Source organism: Aquila chrysaetos, chromosome 17 (genome assembly GCF_900496995.4).
Source record: "Aquila chrysaetos chrysaetos chromosome 17, bAquChr1.4, whole genome shotgun sequence".
NCBI lineage: Eukaryota > Metazoa > Chordata > Aves > Accipitriformes > Accipitridae > Aquila > Aquila chrysaetos.
In genome coordinates, this window is record NC_044020.1 from 26,490,257 (window position 1) to 26,506,044 (window position 15,788).

At 40.7% G+C, this 15,788-nt stretch overlaps 1 long non-coding RNA gene across 1 annotated transcript in view; it reads right to left on the bottom strand.

Annotated features, from left to right (window-relative positions):
- The window catches only part of LOC115352833, a 57,783-nt gene extending 43,721 nt beyond the window's left edge, over window positions 1-14,062 (bottom strand). Inside the window, exon 1 of the long non-coding RNA XR_003927279.2 lies at window positions 13,943-14,062. This is a non-coding gene — a long non-coding RNA (uncharacterized LOC115352833). The remainder of the gene's footprint in view (window positions 1-13,942) is intronic.
- Between the last annotated feature and the right edge of the window lie 1,726 nt (window positions 14,063-15,788).

Genomic DNA, 15,788 nt, shown 5'->3' on the forward strand with positions numbered 1-15,788 from the left:
TGATACTTTAATACTTTCGCTGAAACAGCTGTTCAGCACTTTTCCTGGTCCTTGCAGAGGGCAACCGAAGAAGACCCCGCCTGGCGCCAGGGCTGCTCGCCCCGGGAGACCATTTCTCCCTCTGCCCCGCTTCCCCGCAGGCTCCAGACCTGCTGCCCGCCTCCCTGCGCACACCCGCGAGGCAGCGCGGACCTTCCTCTCAGGGGCAGATGTGAAAACTACAAGTCACAGCCCGATGCGTGCTTCTCTGGCGGGAAGAGCGGCCCCCTCTATAACATCGGAGAAGGATTCCACCGGGCCCCTGGCCAAGACCCTCCTGAGGACGGGCCAAAGGCGACAACTGCCCCAGCAGTGCGGGCTGCTGAGAAAGCTCTGCCACCACTTCCATCCGCCTCGGCAAGTCCCTAATAGCGATGGCCTGTGGGCTGGTGGGACCGTATTTCGTGGGACTGAGTGGATCCCGTGCTGCTCACCCAGCACGCTGCGTGAGCAGCAACTGCACATCCCACAACGTACTCTGGAAGACGAGGGACGCTTTGAATCCCACGATCTTCTGTCTTGGGTAACTCCTGTGCAAGAGTAACCCAGAGCAGACCCTGAAGAGCTCCTCTGCCTCATGAGCCTCCCCGGCCACTTCCCACCCAGCACTACGGTAAGCCCCAGTGATGCCTGGCCAGCGTGCCTCCACACTGTGCCCCCAAAACTGTGGCACAGGCTCATATTCCTCTCGCTCCCTTTTCCGGCAACTAGACCACAAAGTGACTGCCCCTCTCGCCGTCACAAGAGGCTGTCCCTTTTACCATCACACAGCTGGTGAGGAACCCCGGTTGGCCAGCTTGTACTCCAAGCTACAAGCAATTTGGTGCACTGGGGACGTAAGTTGGAAACTTCTTTGTGGAGCAGTAGATGTGGGCACGCTCACAGGGCTGACCCACATCACTTCCCAATACAAGGGAAAATGGGTGCACGTGAACACAGTGTGTGCTAGGCTGCAGCCGCTCTTCTGGTTCCTCCAGAACTTCTTACTGAATTTCTGGCAGCATTCCTCATCTTTTCTCATTCTTGATACCCTCCCCATCTGCAGCCTCACCTCCTTGTCCTTAGAGGAGCTCTCTGTCAGCCTCCTCCAGAGGCAGAGGAGGAAGGCATTTAGATCTGGATTTCCTAATGAGGAAAAACCAGTAGAAACGGCTGCCCTACAAAGGCCTAGAGTCTAAGAACAGTGCAATTATACAAATACTTGCCCTGAATACTCATCCAGCCTCCAACTGACTCCACTCAGGAACCAGAGGTATTTTCTATGTATTGAGTAATTTAAACTCTATTTGATGCCCTCTACTCATACTGGGAAAAAAACAGTGAACAACCAATCCCTCTTCAGCTTCTTCACTCCACTCATTCAGTGACTTCTTTTCCATGCTGAAGTGCATTGGACAATTAATTTTGGTAACCAAACAAGTCCATATACGCTAAAGGGTCCTGGAGCTGCCAGCTCCCAGGAACTCAACCATTCCTACGTCAACAGGTATCAGAGACAGAAAGCTTAGTAAAAATACAATCATCACCTGTCACCCAGACTGATCCTGGGCTGACCTTCGAATACTTCCTCACTGGTGTAATTCTCTGCGGTTTTCTGATAACCTAAGGCAGATGCATGTGATGACAGAAGAAATACTTTGAACCGGATATACTGCTGGGTTATGGTTTTGTGCAGTCCTTTTGCAGTGACTGTGAAGCAGGCAGAGAGAGTTCTTGCTCACTGTAGTATCTGCTAAGCACCAGGGCCATTTACAGTCCCACTGGGATCTGGCCCAAGACCCAGGTCCTTTCTACTACACAGAGCAATCCTCCTAGGGCAGTCTCTTTAGCATAAGAAAGCTGCTAGTGCAAGGGCAAAAATACTGTGTTTCTGAGGCAAAGAAAACCTAGTCACATGGGCAGATGTTCCTGCAGCTAGTGGAAACTGGCACAGACAAGAAATGTAACTTCCAGGGGGGGAAAAAATAATTGATTTATGGAGTGGGAAGTTTTCAAAGGGGCTCTTGCAGTCCAAAGGGACACCTACTACCAGCACTGCCAATGACTCTTGCTGTGTTCTCAGCATCCCGTTCTCAGTATCTTTGTCTCCTCTTTGATCTCGTGCAAGGTACATCTCAACTACTGGCCTAAGTAAGCTTCAGACTAGGATCTGTCTACAGTTACACCGTGAGTGTCACACCAGCACAGCCACGACAGTGAAGCTCTGCAGCATGGGTGCAAGGTTTGCCAACCAAAGGAGATTTTGTGCCATTGTAGTTACACTAGGCTCTGAACCCAACAAGTTAATCTGGCAGCAGCTTTCTCCTGGCAGCACAGCTGTGTCCACACCAGGAACTTTGCTGGCTGAGCTCCACTGAGCAGGTGGGATTTTTTTTTTTTCTTTTTTTTTCCAAACACAGGCTAACATCATTGTGTGAGCAAAACTTTCTAATGTAGGACTGGTCCTAAAAAGAACATCTCCAATATCTCTGATGTAAAAAGCTCTGTTACCTCTGCATGTATCAAGCTGTCTTGTCCCTCAACTCCAACTATAAAAAAAATAAATTTGTGTCCTCCAAAAAAGGAGGTGGGAAGACCGGTGATGCTTATGGATCACAGGAACATCAGAACTGCTTTACTAGTTTTTCTGTGGCAGCAGCATTTGATTGCTGCACTAAAAAGGCAATCGGTGAAGCTTTTTGCTACTGCTGGTACATGAGGGACACAGGATCATGATGCACATTAGAGCAGAATCAGCTTCAGCTTTGGAAAGCAGAGAAAACACACCCACTTTTTTTAGAACCTGTAGGACCACTGCCATGCAAAGTCTTTTTTTAAAAAGGGGTTTAGTTAATTTGTTTGATTACTGGGCTTACAGATGTCCTACTTTCAATTCTAGTAAAGGGATAGGAAAGATACACAAAATTAATATGCATTTAGAAATTAATCAACACATTGAACATTAATGCCAGATTATGTGTTTACGTGTTGATATTTAGTATCTTTTTGCTATAGGACCTCATTAGCCTTGTCAGAAAAAAAAACCTCTTTGTGTAAAGCTCCTCAGAAAAATAACGTAAGCTGGAGATCTTACACAGTTTGATAAACAGCTTTGAGTACGAAACAAAGTGATGTGAAAGGGCTTTTCTTCATGTGCCTTCTGTTAGTAATGACAGTTTGCTCTTCCTTATAGTTATATGTGGGTTACTTCAGTATTTCATTTTGAAAAGCCAAAGTATATCCAGCATACCTCAACTCCAGAGAGTCAGATAAAAAGATTAGTCAACAGAAAAGACAAAAAGAATAAGCAAGTAATGTGTCATCCCTATATACGTGTCAGGCTCAGACCACTTTACCCGTCCCTGTTTTGAACTGCTGTCACCAAGTGCATCCTCCACTATCCTCAAGCACCTTGCAGCCTTTTACAGATATTTTTTCTGATTCACTTGATTTAAAAACAAAGCAATCTTCACTGAGAGAAATTCTGTAACTTGTGTGACAGATACCTTGAACCAAGACCAGTCAGACATTTTAAGTCAGGTGTCAAATAAAGAAAAACAGAGTGCCAATGCAATATTAACACTGGTCATTTTATAAATTAGGAAAACAAAAAAGATCTTGAAAGATAATATGAGACTCTTTGTATTCAGGTGGTATATTACATGTCTTTGATTACTAAATATGTGTATTAACCTAATGATTGTTATTTTAAGTGAATAATCATTAAATATACAGGATATGTAGAGCATAAAGTCACACCCCTGTAAAAAGCCTCTCTTTTGCATTTCCTGACTTAAAAAAACACTTGAAAACTTGATAAACTTCATAAAATCTCCAATATGGTACATTAATAATAACTCAGTGTTACGTAAAGTTAAAATCTGCTGCCAAACTTTAAGGTTGCCAAGTTAACACTGACTTGCAGATAACCATTATCATGGTGAGGAGTTTTTCCTGGATAATAACTTATTCACTAAAAATGCAGTTTTCACAAATCAAAGCAATCTTTAACTCATGTCAAATCTGGCAAACAGATCTGAACATTTTTTTTTCAGTGATGAAAATGTGTTGGCTCTATTAATTCAGTAGATGAAGAGCGTTCAAGAGCATGACCCCACAGGGCAAAGGTTAAGGCATTTGCCTCCAAGTTAGGATATCTAGTTTGCACTTTCTGTTCCAAATTCACTAAAGAGGAGATTTGACCATTTGTCTTTTAGTTCTCCAGGTAACTACTCACTGGGCTGCTAGTAAAAGGAGAGGGGAAAGGAGGAATAATGAAAATTACCGTCTATTTATTCAGATACATCACCCTCTCTCTTTACTTTCATTAAAAGTGGCCAGAAATACTTTGTATAAGACAGTTATGTTAATAGGCCATTATTAAAATGTTTGATCTTGGCTCTACCTGAACCAATGTTTAAAACCTCAGCATGGCTGCTGGAACCAAAACATCATTTATTCACCTCTTTTTTTAAATCAGTACCTTTAGTAATGCATTTTCCAGGTCTCTCTTCCTTCAGAAAAACCTGTCTTGCAGAACTCGGCCATGTACAGAGAAACAGAAAGCGATCAAACGCAGCCAGGATGCAAAAATCTCATTGCTATGCATATGCAGGGACAGGAAGCAGGAACAGTGTTAACAATCAATAACTAAGAGAATTAATACAGAGCCTAGCTTTTACCACAAACCACAGGTTGCAGGCGCTGTAGCCAACATATTCATCACATAGAAAAGCAGATTTTTATCGGTTAGAATGCTTCACTTCCATATGTAATACCAAAAAAAAATACAGTCAGCATCTGAACTGCCTGGACCAGGTAAATGGTGATGGATCGGACTCTGACCACCCGCCTTGGCTGAGATCAGCCTCCCCGAGTGCTCCTTCCTCGGATGCATTTAGAATTAATCCCACATGATCCAGATTAGAGGGAGCGGAAACCCAGATTAGATATCACTCCCATTTAAAATATAAACCCAAGAAAATTATATTAGTATATTTTAGAGGTTTCTAAGATAGTCCAAGTCCATTTAGCTGACCTAAGAATGTTAAAGAAATTGCAGCAAGTAACAAAGAAGGGACCTAGGTGGGAACCTGTTTTTCCAGGGTTTGGGGATACCTTATTCATTTTACTATTTTTTTTTTCTTTTACAAGTTTCCTGGTTTAGACCTTTTAAGAAAAAGCTGTCTTTAAGATGTTTAAAAAAAAAAAAATCTTCTCAAGAATCGGCAATACTCTCTAGGGGTTATTTTAGGCAATTCTAACTCTACAGTTTCCTCTTCACATGGGATAAGGATCTTGGATAGTGTCAGAGATTCGGTATGTGCACAAAATCTTGGCCCTGGAACTTTAAGTTGTCATAGCTACTTTGGATGGTTTCTAAACACGACCAAATCCTCCACAGGATCCTTCCCAAGTTTAAAGGGCTCTTCTGCAAAAGCTGGTTCCGAGTGTTTCAAAGCAAGTCTCACTGTTTCGCCTCTATGTATCTGTACAACTAATACAAAGAAAAGCATTCACTAAATCAATGACAAGGTAAGTTTAAAAATAAATAACTAAATAAAAGGAATCCAGGACTGCTTAAGAGCAGTGTTTCTCAGACTTCAACAGGGCATTTTCATGGTCTGCAGGGGACTTCTCTTTAAAAAACAACAGTTTGCAAGACTGTGTGTGTAACACAGTTTTTCAGGTAGAGAGTTTGTCATTGTTCTTTTGAAAATACACATTTTTAAAAAATTATAAGGAAAAGGGTGAGAGAGAGAGACTACAGACCAACTAAGAGAAAGCTCATCTTCTGAAAACAGAAGAAAATGGTCCAATTCTTAGATGCAGACTATACAATACATTCTGGTTTGCTCACAGCAGTGTAAAACTTGAATAAATTCATCAACAGCAGAGAAGCTGAGCTGGAATTAGAACAGCTGAGAGCAAAGCTAGGCCTTTAGTTTTACATTTTGTTCAGCTCTCCTATAACTTGAGAAGAATCATAAATCAGCAGCTCATTGTCTCTGGAAATATATAGAAAACTAAGTAATTTTCTTCTGGGCCTAAAGATGGAAGAATGGTTTAATTACCTTTAGCATCAAAGCAATAATCTTGATTTGAAGGTACGGTTATACTTTAGAATATGGTATTATAAACCCTCTGACACAGGAGAAAGCAACATTTTCCAAACTGTATTTTACCCTAGATCTTCAGGTTAGTCTCTATTCTTTTCCATTGTCAATGCAAGACACGAGAGCAGAATAAATTGTGAACTTGAACTGTTAAAAGAAGAACAGGGATTGTTGATCCCAAAGGTAACTACAGGGTACGTTCATAGCAGAGAAGATAAAAAGGGAAATCTAGTAAATGGAAATCAGTTTGGAACAAGCTCTTCAGTGAGAACTATTGCCATAAAATGCTGCTATTGAAATACAAACAAACAAAAAAAAAAAAAAACAAACCAAACCAACCCAGCTTAGTAGGTTAGGTCTGCTTTGAGTAGGAGGTTGGACCAGATGATCTCCAAAGTCCCTTCCAACCTAAATCATTCCATGATTCCAAACAAACTGGACTTTTCCTTGTAAACATATTTGTTGAAGAGATGAAAAGAGATTTTAAAAAATGTATTGATTGGATAGGTAGTTACTACTATAGTAAAACTTACAAATAGTCACTTACAAATAGCAAAAATATTACTTCCTCAGGAATACAAAAAATAACAACCTTATGGTTTGATCATTCAAGTAAAGTCTGGTCAGAGAAAAATGTAGTGTATAACTCTTTTAGCATTTTCCCTAAGCTTTCCCACTGATGGAGCACAACTTTTTGGTCATGTATATCGCTGCTTCTCTCTCAATTGCAGTCCTCTTGTTGCATTCCAAAAGACCCAAGGAAACAATATTGTTGAATACAAAATTTTATTAATGTTATACAGTAAAGACCTGTTGGAAAATGTTTCAGTGTATAACTTCTAGGAAATTTAGTTTTAATGTGGGATATGCATCACTCATGAACAGGGCACTTAATTTTTATTGCCTTGTTGGTTAAGTTAATTACGTTATAACTGCTAGCAATTTTTCATCAAAACAGGAGGCTGTTTTACCATATTTTTTACCTTTTGCTCCACTGGAGTGCACTGGAAAATATCACAAATGTAGACAGAGGAGCATTGTTAAATGGTGGTATTTGTGCTTGTAAGTTCAACCTAAAATAAAGTTGCCATAAACCAACAATAAAATGGAATACAAGGCTGACATTAAGGTAAAGGAGTGGAATTTGCCACAGTGAAGTAATGAAAAGAGGAAAACTTTGGCAGCTTTAGCTTCAGATGTATATTAGGTGAAAAACAAGTAATACGTAAAGTTTTTTGTATTGATTCTCCTATTGCACTCGTGTTACTTGACAGTGTTTTGGGGTTCCAGTTGTGCATACAAACATGGTTAGGCAAGGTACTAAAAAAAAGCAACAAAAGAGTCACAGCGACTCTGCTGATGCCAGTGCATGTGTACAGGCCCCGTCTGGCATTGCTTCCCTACCTGAAAATCTCACTGAGGTTTCTACTTCCATCCCACTCAATCTAATATCCACAGAGAGAATCCCTTTTTTCTTTTAAGGAAAAGATTAGAGTCAGAATGGACTGTCACACTAACTTGAACAATAAATACAATATTTCTTCCTAGTGCAGTTAGAATATGCCCAAAGAGCTCTGTTGGTAAAAATCTGGTCATTTTTATGCTTGCATTTATGCTTATTTATTATCTATAATTCTATGAGCTATTTTGGTATTCGTCATGTCCATCTCCATGTTTTCCCACTGTTTTGATGTGAAGCTCAGTTTTTATATCTTCATGCAAGTCTGAATCAGCAGCAGTTCAGGTCCTGAAGGTATGGAAGGCACAACTGGCTGTAACCACTAGCTGCAAATGTTTAAGCTCACTCCTCTCCCAAAGAGAGACTGAACCGCTTTCAGTGATTAAAGGTAGATATCAGTAAACAATTTCAGGACGCAATTATATAGCATTTTCACCCCTCTGACTGGAGGAAGCTAGCTGCTTTTAACTTAAAGGGGTTTGAGCTTCTGCTGATAGTTATCCTCTAACAGTTGGGACCACTTTTGACCCACGTAAGTGGAACTGATCTATACATTACCACTATGGTCCTAAGAGGTATCTGGTTAAGATGTTCTTCAAGATCAGGCCCAAAGCACACGGAAAGGTTACTCAACTGCTATGAAAGGTACACGTACCATTATAGACGTATTTACTGGTTTTTTTGTTTTCATCATGGCTTTGTCGGTAGTATTTCTTTTTTCTCTGAAAAGGCCACAGTTTAAACCCTCTCACAGAAATATATGTTTCCTTCATGTGGTCTTATAGCTTGACATTTTTGGCCTTGATTTCCCTTGCTGTACACCTTCAAACATTTTTAGGCCATACATTTCTACAAGGAGCAGCAGATATTTCCTGAGACAATGAAAGTCTCCTTTCTCACCAAAATGTATACTGCCTTCTCTCACTTTTTTTTGTTTTGGTGGGGGTTTTTTCCCTTTATTAATCATCATCTGCTTGGAAGTATGTATTTAAAAGATCGGTCCATCTTTCTTCAGATGAGGGCAGCTTATCACCAACATTTGTAAACCTGGGCCACCACACAAGATGCTGTAAAGACACCAACTATAAAGACAGTTCCTCTCCCGAAGACCTTACAATTAAGTGTCTGACAACAGACCACAGCTGGACACAACCCACACACACACAAAAAAGAAGAGACTTGTAGTGGTATTTGGCAAAAGATCAGGTAAATTGTCACCGAGACAATACTCCCCTGTTAGAAGATCACTGATAAGACCTGAATGACTACATGAATGCTGTTCAGTTGTGCTTAACCAGCCAAGCTAACTCCAGGGAAAAACAAACAAACAAACAAGTCATGGAAATTGTGTTTCCCTCATGTGTCCCTGGGTTAGAAGACAGGGTGCTGGACAGGACATCACAGCAACTCAGGAGCACAGAGAGATTCAGTTTTGAACCCTGGAGCCCCTGTACATCTAGGGAAGAAAACCTCCCCGACCTTTCCAGAGTACAATATTTTGAGGGCTTTTTCTGCTACTGTTCTCTCACTTAAACCTTTTTAAAGCCACCGCCAAGGAGTGAAGAAGATCCAAAGACGAGAACTTACAGTTCTCTGAGGTCCCACAGGTGGAAAACTTGGGACAGCTGGAGAAGAAGATTGTTTCCTCCTTCCATGTCCCTCCTCCCTCTTCTTACCCCTGCCTTGCCACGTAGTGCCTCTGTACTCTTAGAATATTTTGATTTGAGCTTAACTGTAACCAAATCCTACGCTACACTCCAGTAAGGCTAAGCTAAAAGGCCTGATGAGGAAATGCTGCTGGGAAACATCTGTGCTTTGTTTTATGCAACCGAAAAGTTAAAATTATTTTCATAAATACCATAATGTATAAAAGCTGTGAACACCCAACTGTAGTGTCAGACTTCCAAATTGTATAAATCTATTTGTCTCTCATATTAGTAAATGTTATTTGAACAGAAATAGTACATTGTAACAGCCTAACAAGAAGCAGTCTTTCTGATGACGTTTGAGACTTCTTTGCTCCACTGTATGGAAATATTTAAGACTTAAAAGATTTATATTACAAGACAGCATTTAAAATGGCTCAGTCCTGTTCCCAGTAAAGTCAGAGAGGATTTTTACCATCAACTTCAATGGAAACGGCATAAGGGCCAAGAGGCGTTTTAACATTTTTTTTTCCTGTTTTGTTCTAAGAGTCAAGTAGTTTCTCCAAAGCCCCCCCCCCCCCCCCCCAAAAAAAAAAAAAAAAAAAGACATTCAAGCAAGTTATCAAGCGTCAGTCACTGCCATGGCCAGACATTAACGTCCATTGAGGCCTCTGCGCAGGTAACAATAAGTGGGGTCTGAATATCACAGTTCCACCATGCACAGCACATCGGACACAGAGAAACACAGTGTATTTCTAAGTTTGTTATTGGAAAGCTTCTGTAGCCTTTTAGGATCCTTTCTCACAATATCCAACACACTTATTTGCTCTGAGACAAAAATTCTCACCTTATGCACACACTTCAAAGATAAAACTCAACATAAACTAGTAAGTGATAAAATCTGATCCTTTAAAGGGATTTGAGTTTGAGTAAACTCAGCAGCCTTTGATCCATTTTCTTTTTTTATGATTGACAGATGCCAAATCAAATGAGATAAATGAAGGAACAGTACCATAAATTTTTAAAATCCAGGTTTTAACTTAAATAACACAAGGACAAACACCATTTCTCTTCAACTGCATTTTTCCACTAGCCTCCAGTATTAAAATGGTTTTGTTGGTTGGTTTTTATGTTTTATGCTTGTTTTTTTAAATAATTTTTTAGATCATGCATTTTGCATTTCTATTGAGCCTTAAGTGATATGTGAATAGCAAAAGCACTTTTAGCTTCTTGATAAAAGTTTTCAGGAGACATGGAAATGGCATGTCCTAATATTTAGTTTATTCTTCCTTCTTCTGTTTTTTGGTTTGTTTGTTTTTTTTTTTTCCCCTCTCCTCTTTTAGATATTCCTCTGCTACAGTGCCCTAAATATTAATGTGACAGCAGAAAATTTTCTCTAAAGTATCCTCTATTGCATTTCTTAGTGGTGTATTTTCCAAAAAGCTTGTTTGATATCCCTTAAAATATCAACTGCATCAGGACACCAGTCCTCACAGAGTGAAAAATTATAACCCAGGCAAACTGCATATCTGCCCATCTTTTTAACTGCATCCACTGGATTTATCTGACCACAGACATTTATCTCAGACAGCTGACTTTCAATTGGCACATCTAAAAGCTGAAATGAAGAAAAAAAAAAAACCACAGGAATGAAAAATAATGAAATTTCTCAGTTAGCTGTATAGTTTCATATATTTAAAGAAAATTAAAGGAAAACTAAACTTGCAATGAAGCCACTGAGCTGCAACAAAGGTGATTTTTTTTTTTAGTTGCTGGTTTGATCAAATATTTTTGTAGAAACTTAAGCATTGGCTAGTATGAAATTCATTTTCCCCCAAATCTCAGATCGGAATAATAATAATACTTTCTTTCTCTTCATTTTTGTCCTGACCATTTATTTAGAATTATAAGCTCCATTGGAAACTACCTACTGTGTGTATGTCCAGACCCCACATTGATGGGTTCTTGATATAGTTTGGTATTGCTAAATGTAGCAAAAGTATATTGGTCATGAAGAAAACATGTTTATGTGCTTCCTAAAAGTTATATTAAAAAAAAAAGCCTGAGCATTTTTTAATGTGGTAGTGTGCATCGTGTTAGAACAGGAGTCATCCGATATCAACATTCAGGCCTGCATCTTCTTTTGTCTTTAATATGTAAGCAGCAACTAGTTTCTGAAAAATTTGCACTGTAGTTTTCAGCTGAGCATGTTTCAGCGAGTAAGGGGGAGGTGTATAGGATAAGTAGCTAAATTGCTTTCTAAATATTCAAGCAAGAATGAATACTCAAGGAGTCAACTGCTCATCAGAATCTGGAGTATGATGTTTGGAAACAGACTGCTATAATACATAAATAAAGAAATAATAAAGATTTGCCCACCTGCTCTTTGTTATAATTTCTGGTTAGTACTTTTATATATACATGTATATATACACACACACCCCCCATATATGAATAAAACAAGTTACACTGAAAAAAACCTTCCAGATCGCCTTCCTGTTTTGTCTTTTTTTTTTTTAAGTGAATAATCAACCTACATTGCCATGAAACCTGTGTCTCAGCAGGTGAGCAACAATATTTACATATGCAGATAAACACAAGAAATGCTCTTGATGAAGTTTAGGGTTTATAATCCCCTGTTACTGGTAAAGTCTTCTATAATTTCCTGAAGTGTTTGCTGTTTGGGCTGAGGTTACATATTCTTGTACTACTCTTTGAACTTCCCTCCACCGGTTTAAAAGCATGCAGGTACTCGGTGCCAGACACAGCGCAATCTTGTATGTGTGCAGTTGTGCATATGCCAGCCGATTAGTCTGAAAAGTAAGGCTGAACAACACAGCATCCGACGCAGTCGTTAAGGCACAGAAACACATCAGGCACAAATATGATGTCCCTGTGACAGTTGCCATGGGAAACCTAACTTTGAATTTCCTTAGGTCTCAGTGTAAAAAACTTTGACCATGTAGCATTAATACCAGGGGTTGGCTTTGCACCCTTTAGGAACAAAGCTAAACACTACAGGTGTTAAAGTGAAATCGTTGCGAGCGTTTTACTCGCCGCTTTTCCTCTGGTGCCGTGCTTCAGTGTTGTTCTGTTTGAAGAGCCCTAAGTGACCCTTTAAGCTTAAACACAGCCAGACAAACTTTTATCCCAGACAATTATGAGGGAAAACACGGTAATGTCACGCAAACGTGATCCAGTGACTTAATTAGAACCAAGTTAGCAGAGAGGGAGAGAAGCTGTAAATCTCCTGAGACTCCTCGGGGGGCTGTTGCGGGATGGTGAAGCCCTTGCAGGGCTGGGAAAGGGCAATACAAGGGCGGAAAAAAAAAAAAAAAAAAAAAAAAAAAAAAAAAAACAACAACAAAAAAAACCAAAACACCTGCATTTTACAGAAAAAAAAATGTTAGAATAAGGCTGTATATTTTTAAAAGAAAATGTTAAGAAAGCCTTTAGGGAGAGAGCCCAAGGAGTTAATTTCCAGCAGCACTTGAGAGCAGGCAGCTGCCTGGGCAGGCTCCCGGCGCCCTCTGGTGCGAGGCAGCAGCAGCAGTGGAAATTTCCTCTGGAAACCAGCTTTGTTTCCAAGTTCAGACAGATTAAAATGACTCTTAAACGTGCTGACGGAACGAGGGGTAATTTCCCCCAGCGATGAGGCGGGACTAGGGGAGCCTTGCTTGGGGGACGGCTTAGTTTGGGGGTGATGGGAAAGGAAGGGGGAAGGTTGCTTTATTTTTTATTATTATTATTTTGTCTTGATTATTTTTCCCCTCTTATTTCTGCTCCGGAGTCTCAAGTTGAGCCGGCTGCGATAGGAAGAAAGGAGCCTTGAAAACCGGGCGGTGTATGAAAACGTCGCAGGCTCCTCGAAATGATGGTTGCAGCGTGACAAACATCTTTCCAAAAAAAAAAAAAAAAAACCAAAAAAACCAAACAACCCACCAAAAAAAAACCCCGCACGCCTGTTTCCCTCCGGTCTGGAGTTTCCAAGGGAGGGCTAGCCTAAACGAGCGCGGAGGAGAAATGTCTTCTTCCTACATGACTTTAATACTAAAAGGGAAGAGCCTCAAAAAAAAAAAAAAAAAAAAAAAGGCATTCTTGATTTCAAGCACTTCTCCCTTAAAATTGAAGGATATTGCCTAACTCCAATCGACACCCTTATTTTAATTGCCAGGACAGTGAGGAGGGCTCTCTGTTATCAGGCTGCGAAATCAGATTTTTTTTTTTTTTTTTTTTAGATCTTTACAATAAATAACAACAAGTCATTTGTAGCTACTTTTGAGAAACAAAACGCACAAGCACACACACAAAAGCCTACCTATAAACGAAAAGGGGCCAACAGCTCAGAATAGGAAAGCAAACCACAGGATTATTCCTTTAGGTACCTGCTGGGAAAATACACTCTGGTTTTAACCCCTAAAAAAGGAGGTGTGGGTGACTGGGGGGGGAGGCAGCTTCCCAGCTCATCTTTACCAGCTGTTTCTGCTTCATTCCTAATACCTCACCAAATGGCCCATTTTCCAGCAAATGCATCCTCCAACCCCTTCAGGAGACCTGACAAAAAGCAGGTACAGCTTTTTAGCAGGGGTGGGGGGTGGACCTGCAGCCGGAGCCCCCCCACCGCAGCTTAGCTGCGGTGGGGGGGGCTCCGGCTGCAGGTCCACCCCCCGCGGAGATGGGTGGGCAATGGTCCTCGTCGGTACCTGGTTACAGCGATGATGTTAACGAGGTTTTTTAGCTCAGCTTTGTCCGCATCTCTTCCTCTCGGCATGCTTTCCACGGGGGCAGCAGGAGCTGGGTTTCTCCCTCAGCTAAGGATAAATTTACCTTTAAAAAAAAAAAAAAAAGAGGTGTGGTTTTGGTGGGTTTTGCCTTTTTTTTTTTTTTTTTCCTTAAGGAGGCTTTTTTAAAAAAGGAGGGGGTTTGAGGGGTTTGGGTTTGGTGGGGGTTTTTTTTGTTTGTTTGCTTTTGCCTTTTTTTTTTTTTAAAGGAGGATTTTAAAATAAGTGCTTTCACCTCCCGCCCTGACAATGCTTGAGAAAGTTTGGGGAAATAAACGGCAAGTCCCTGACGGCCGCTCTGCTTTTTGCATTCCAACCCAAACACATTTCCTCGGGGAAAAAAAAATACAAAACTAAACACAATTTATTTAATAAAAGCCAGCAGATTTCTGTTGTCAAGGTGCGGGCAAAGCTCCGCGCCTAACCTGGTTCGTAGACATACACGCATGCGACTCTTCCACCCCAAGCTCCCTATCGACGTGCTTTAAAAGGGAAAAGAGATATTAATTTTTTTTTTAATTAACGGACCCATTTTGCAGCCAGCGATAAGTCAAAGCAAACTGTCGCCAAATATATGTAGGAAGGGTCATTTGCAGGCGGATTTGTCCTATTAATAGGACACAGGAAGAGCCGGGAGAGCAAACCCCTGCCCTGAAGACAACGTGGGATGTTATTTGGGGTAATAGATTAAGGACAGACGCTGGAAGTCAGTACTTTGTGGATGCTCAAACGCGTCGTTATTTCGCGTTAAATAACATTTTAGAAGAAGCTCCCCCGGCTTTTCTGCTGGAAGGATGCGGGATTATTTGGAAGCAGTGGTAAAAGGGGGGGGGGGGGGGGGGGGGGGGGGAATGAGCACAGACCACAGTTTCCTGTTGGGAAGCTAATCAACATTATAGATTATAAACGTTCGACTATCAAGGGCGGCTTTGCCGCAGTTAGTTTTAAATCATAAACATATAAATACAGGAACTAATTATGAGACCACATCGGAGTTTATCTGGAAATGGCTGGAAAGGAACAGACCGTTCCCGAAAACTGTCAGTACCTTCCAGGGAAGCCTGTTGATGCTGAAGTATTGATAGTCGGCGGCAAAAAAATAGGGCGGGGGGAGAAACCAGTGTCCCCCTGCTTAGAAGGTGACACACAACACGTTTCTAAAAATCCCGATCACCTAATTTTTATTTTTGTAGCTAAATACTGGCTGAAACCGTAGATGTTAAAGATCTCTTAGTAACAGGCTATTACAGACGTAGGGAACATTTAAAATGTGATCGTAACAGTTTAAGAAGTAAGCATTTTAGGTAACAAGACTACGATGGTTCTTCATTTTGCCTAATTAGAAATAATTGATTTTTAATTAATTGTTTTTACAACAGCGACTTCACAAAACAAGATTTCAGGTTTTTTGCTTATAGGTTGGGTTTGTTTTTTTTTTTTTTTTTTTAATTCGGGCTTTTACTGGGTTTTGGGTTTTTATTATTGCCCACATTGTGTCCATGTTTATTACCATTAGTAAGAATTTCCAGAAGGGGAAAAAAAAAAAAAAAAAAAAGAAAAGAAAAAGGAGGGCCTGACTCTACTTCTTTAATGAAGTGAAAGACAAACCTTCTATTGACTTACGTGGGAACAGAATGAGGCCCTACGAGAATTACTGCTGGGTGTCCCCTGCGCAGGAGCCAGCTTTATTTTCCTTTCTCCCTTCAGCCTTGCGAGAAGAGACGGACGCCGAATACACAAGAACCTCTTCTCCGACACGGGTGCGGTA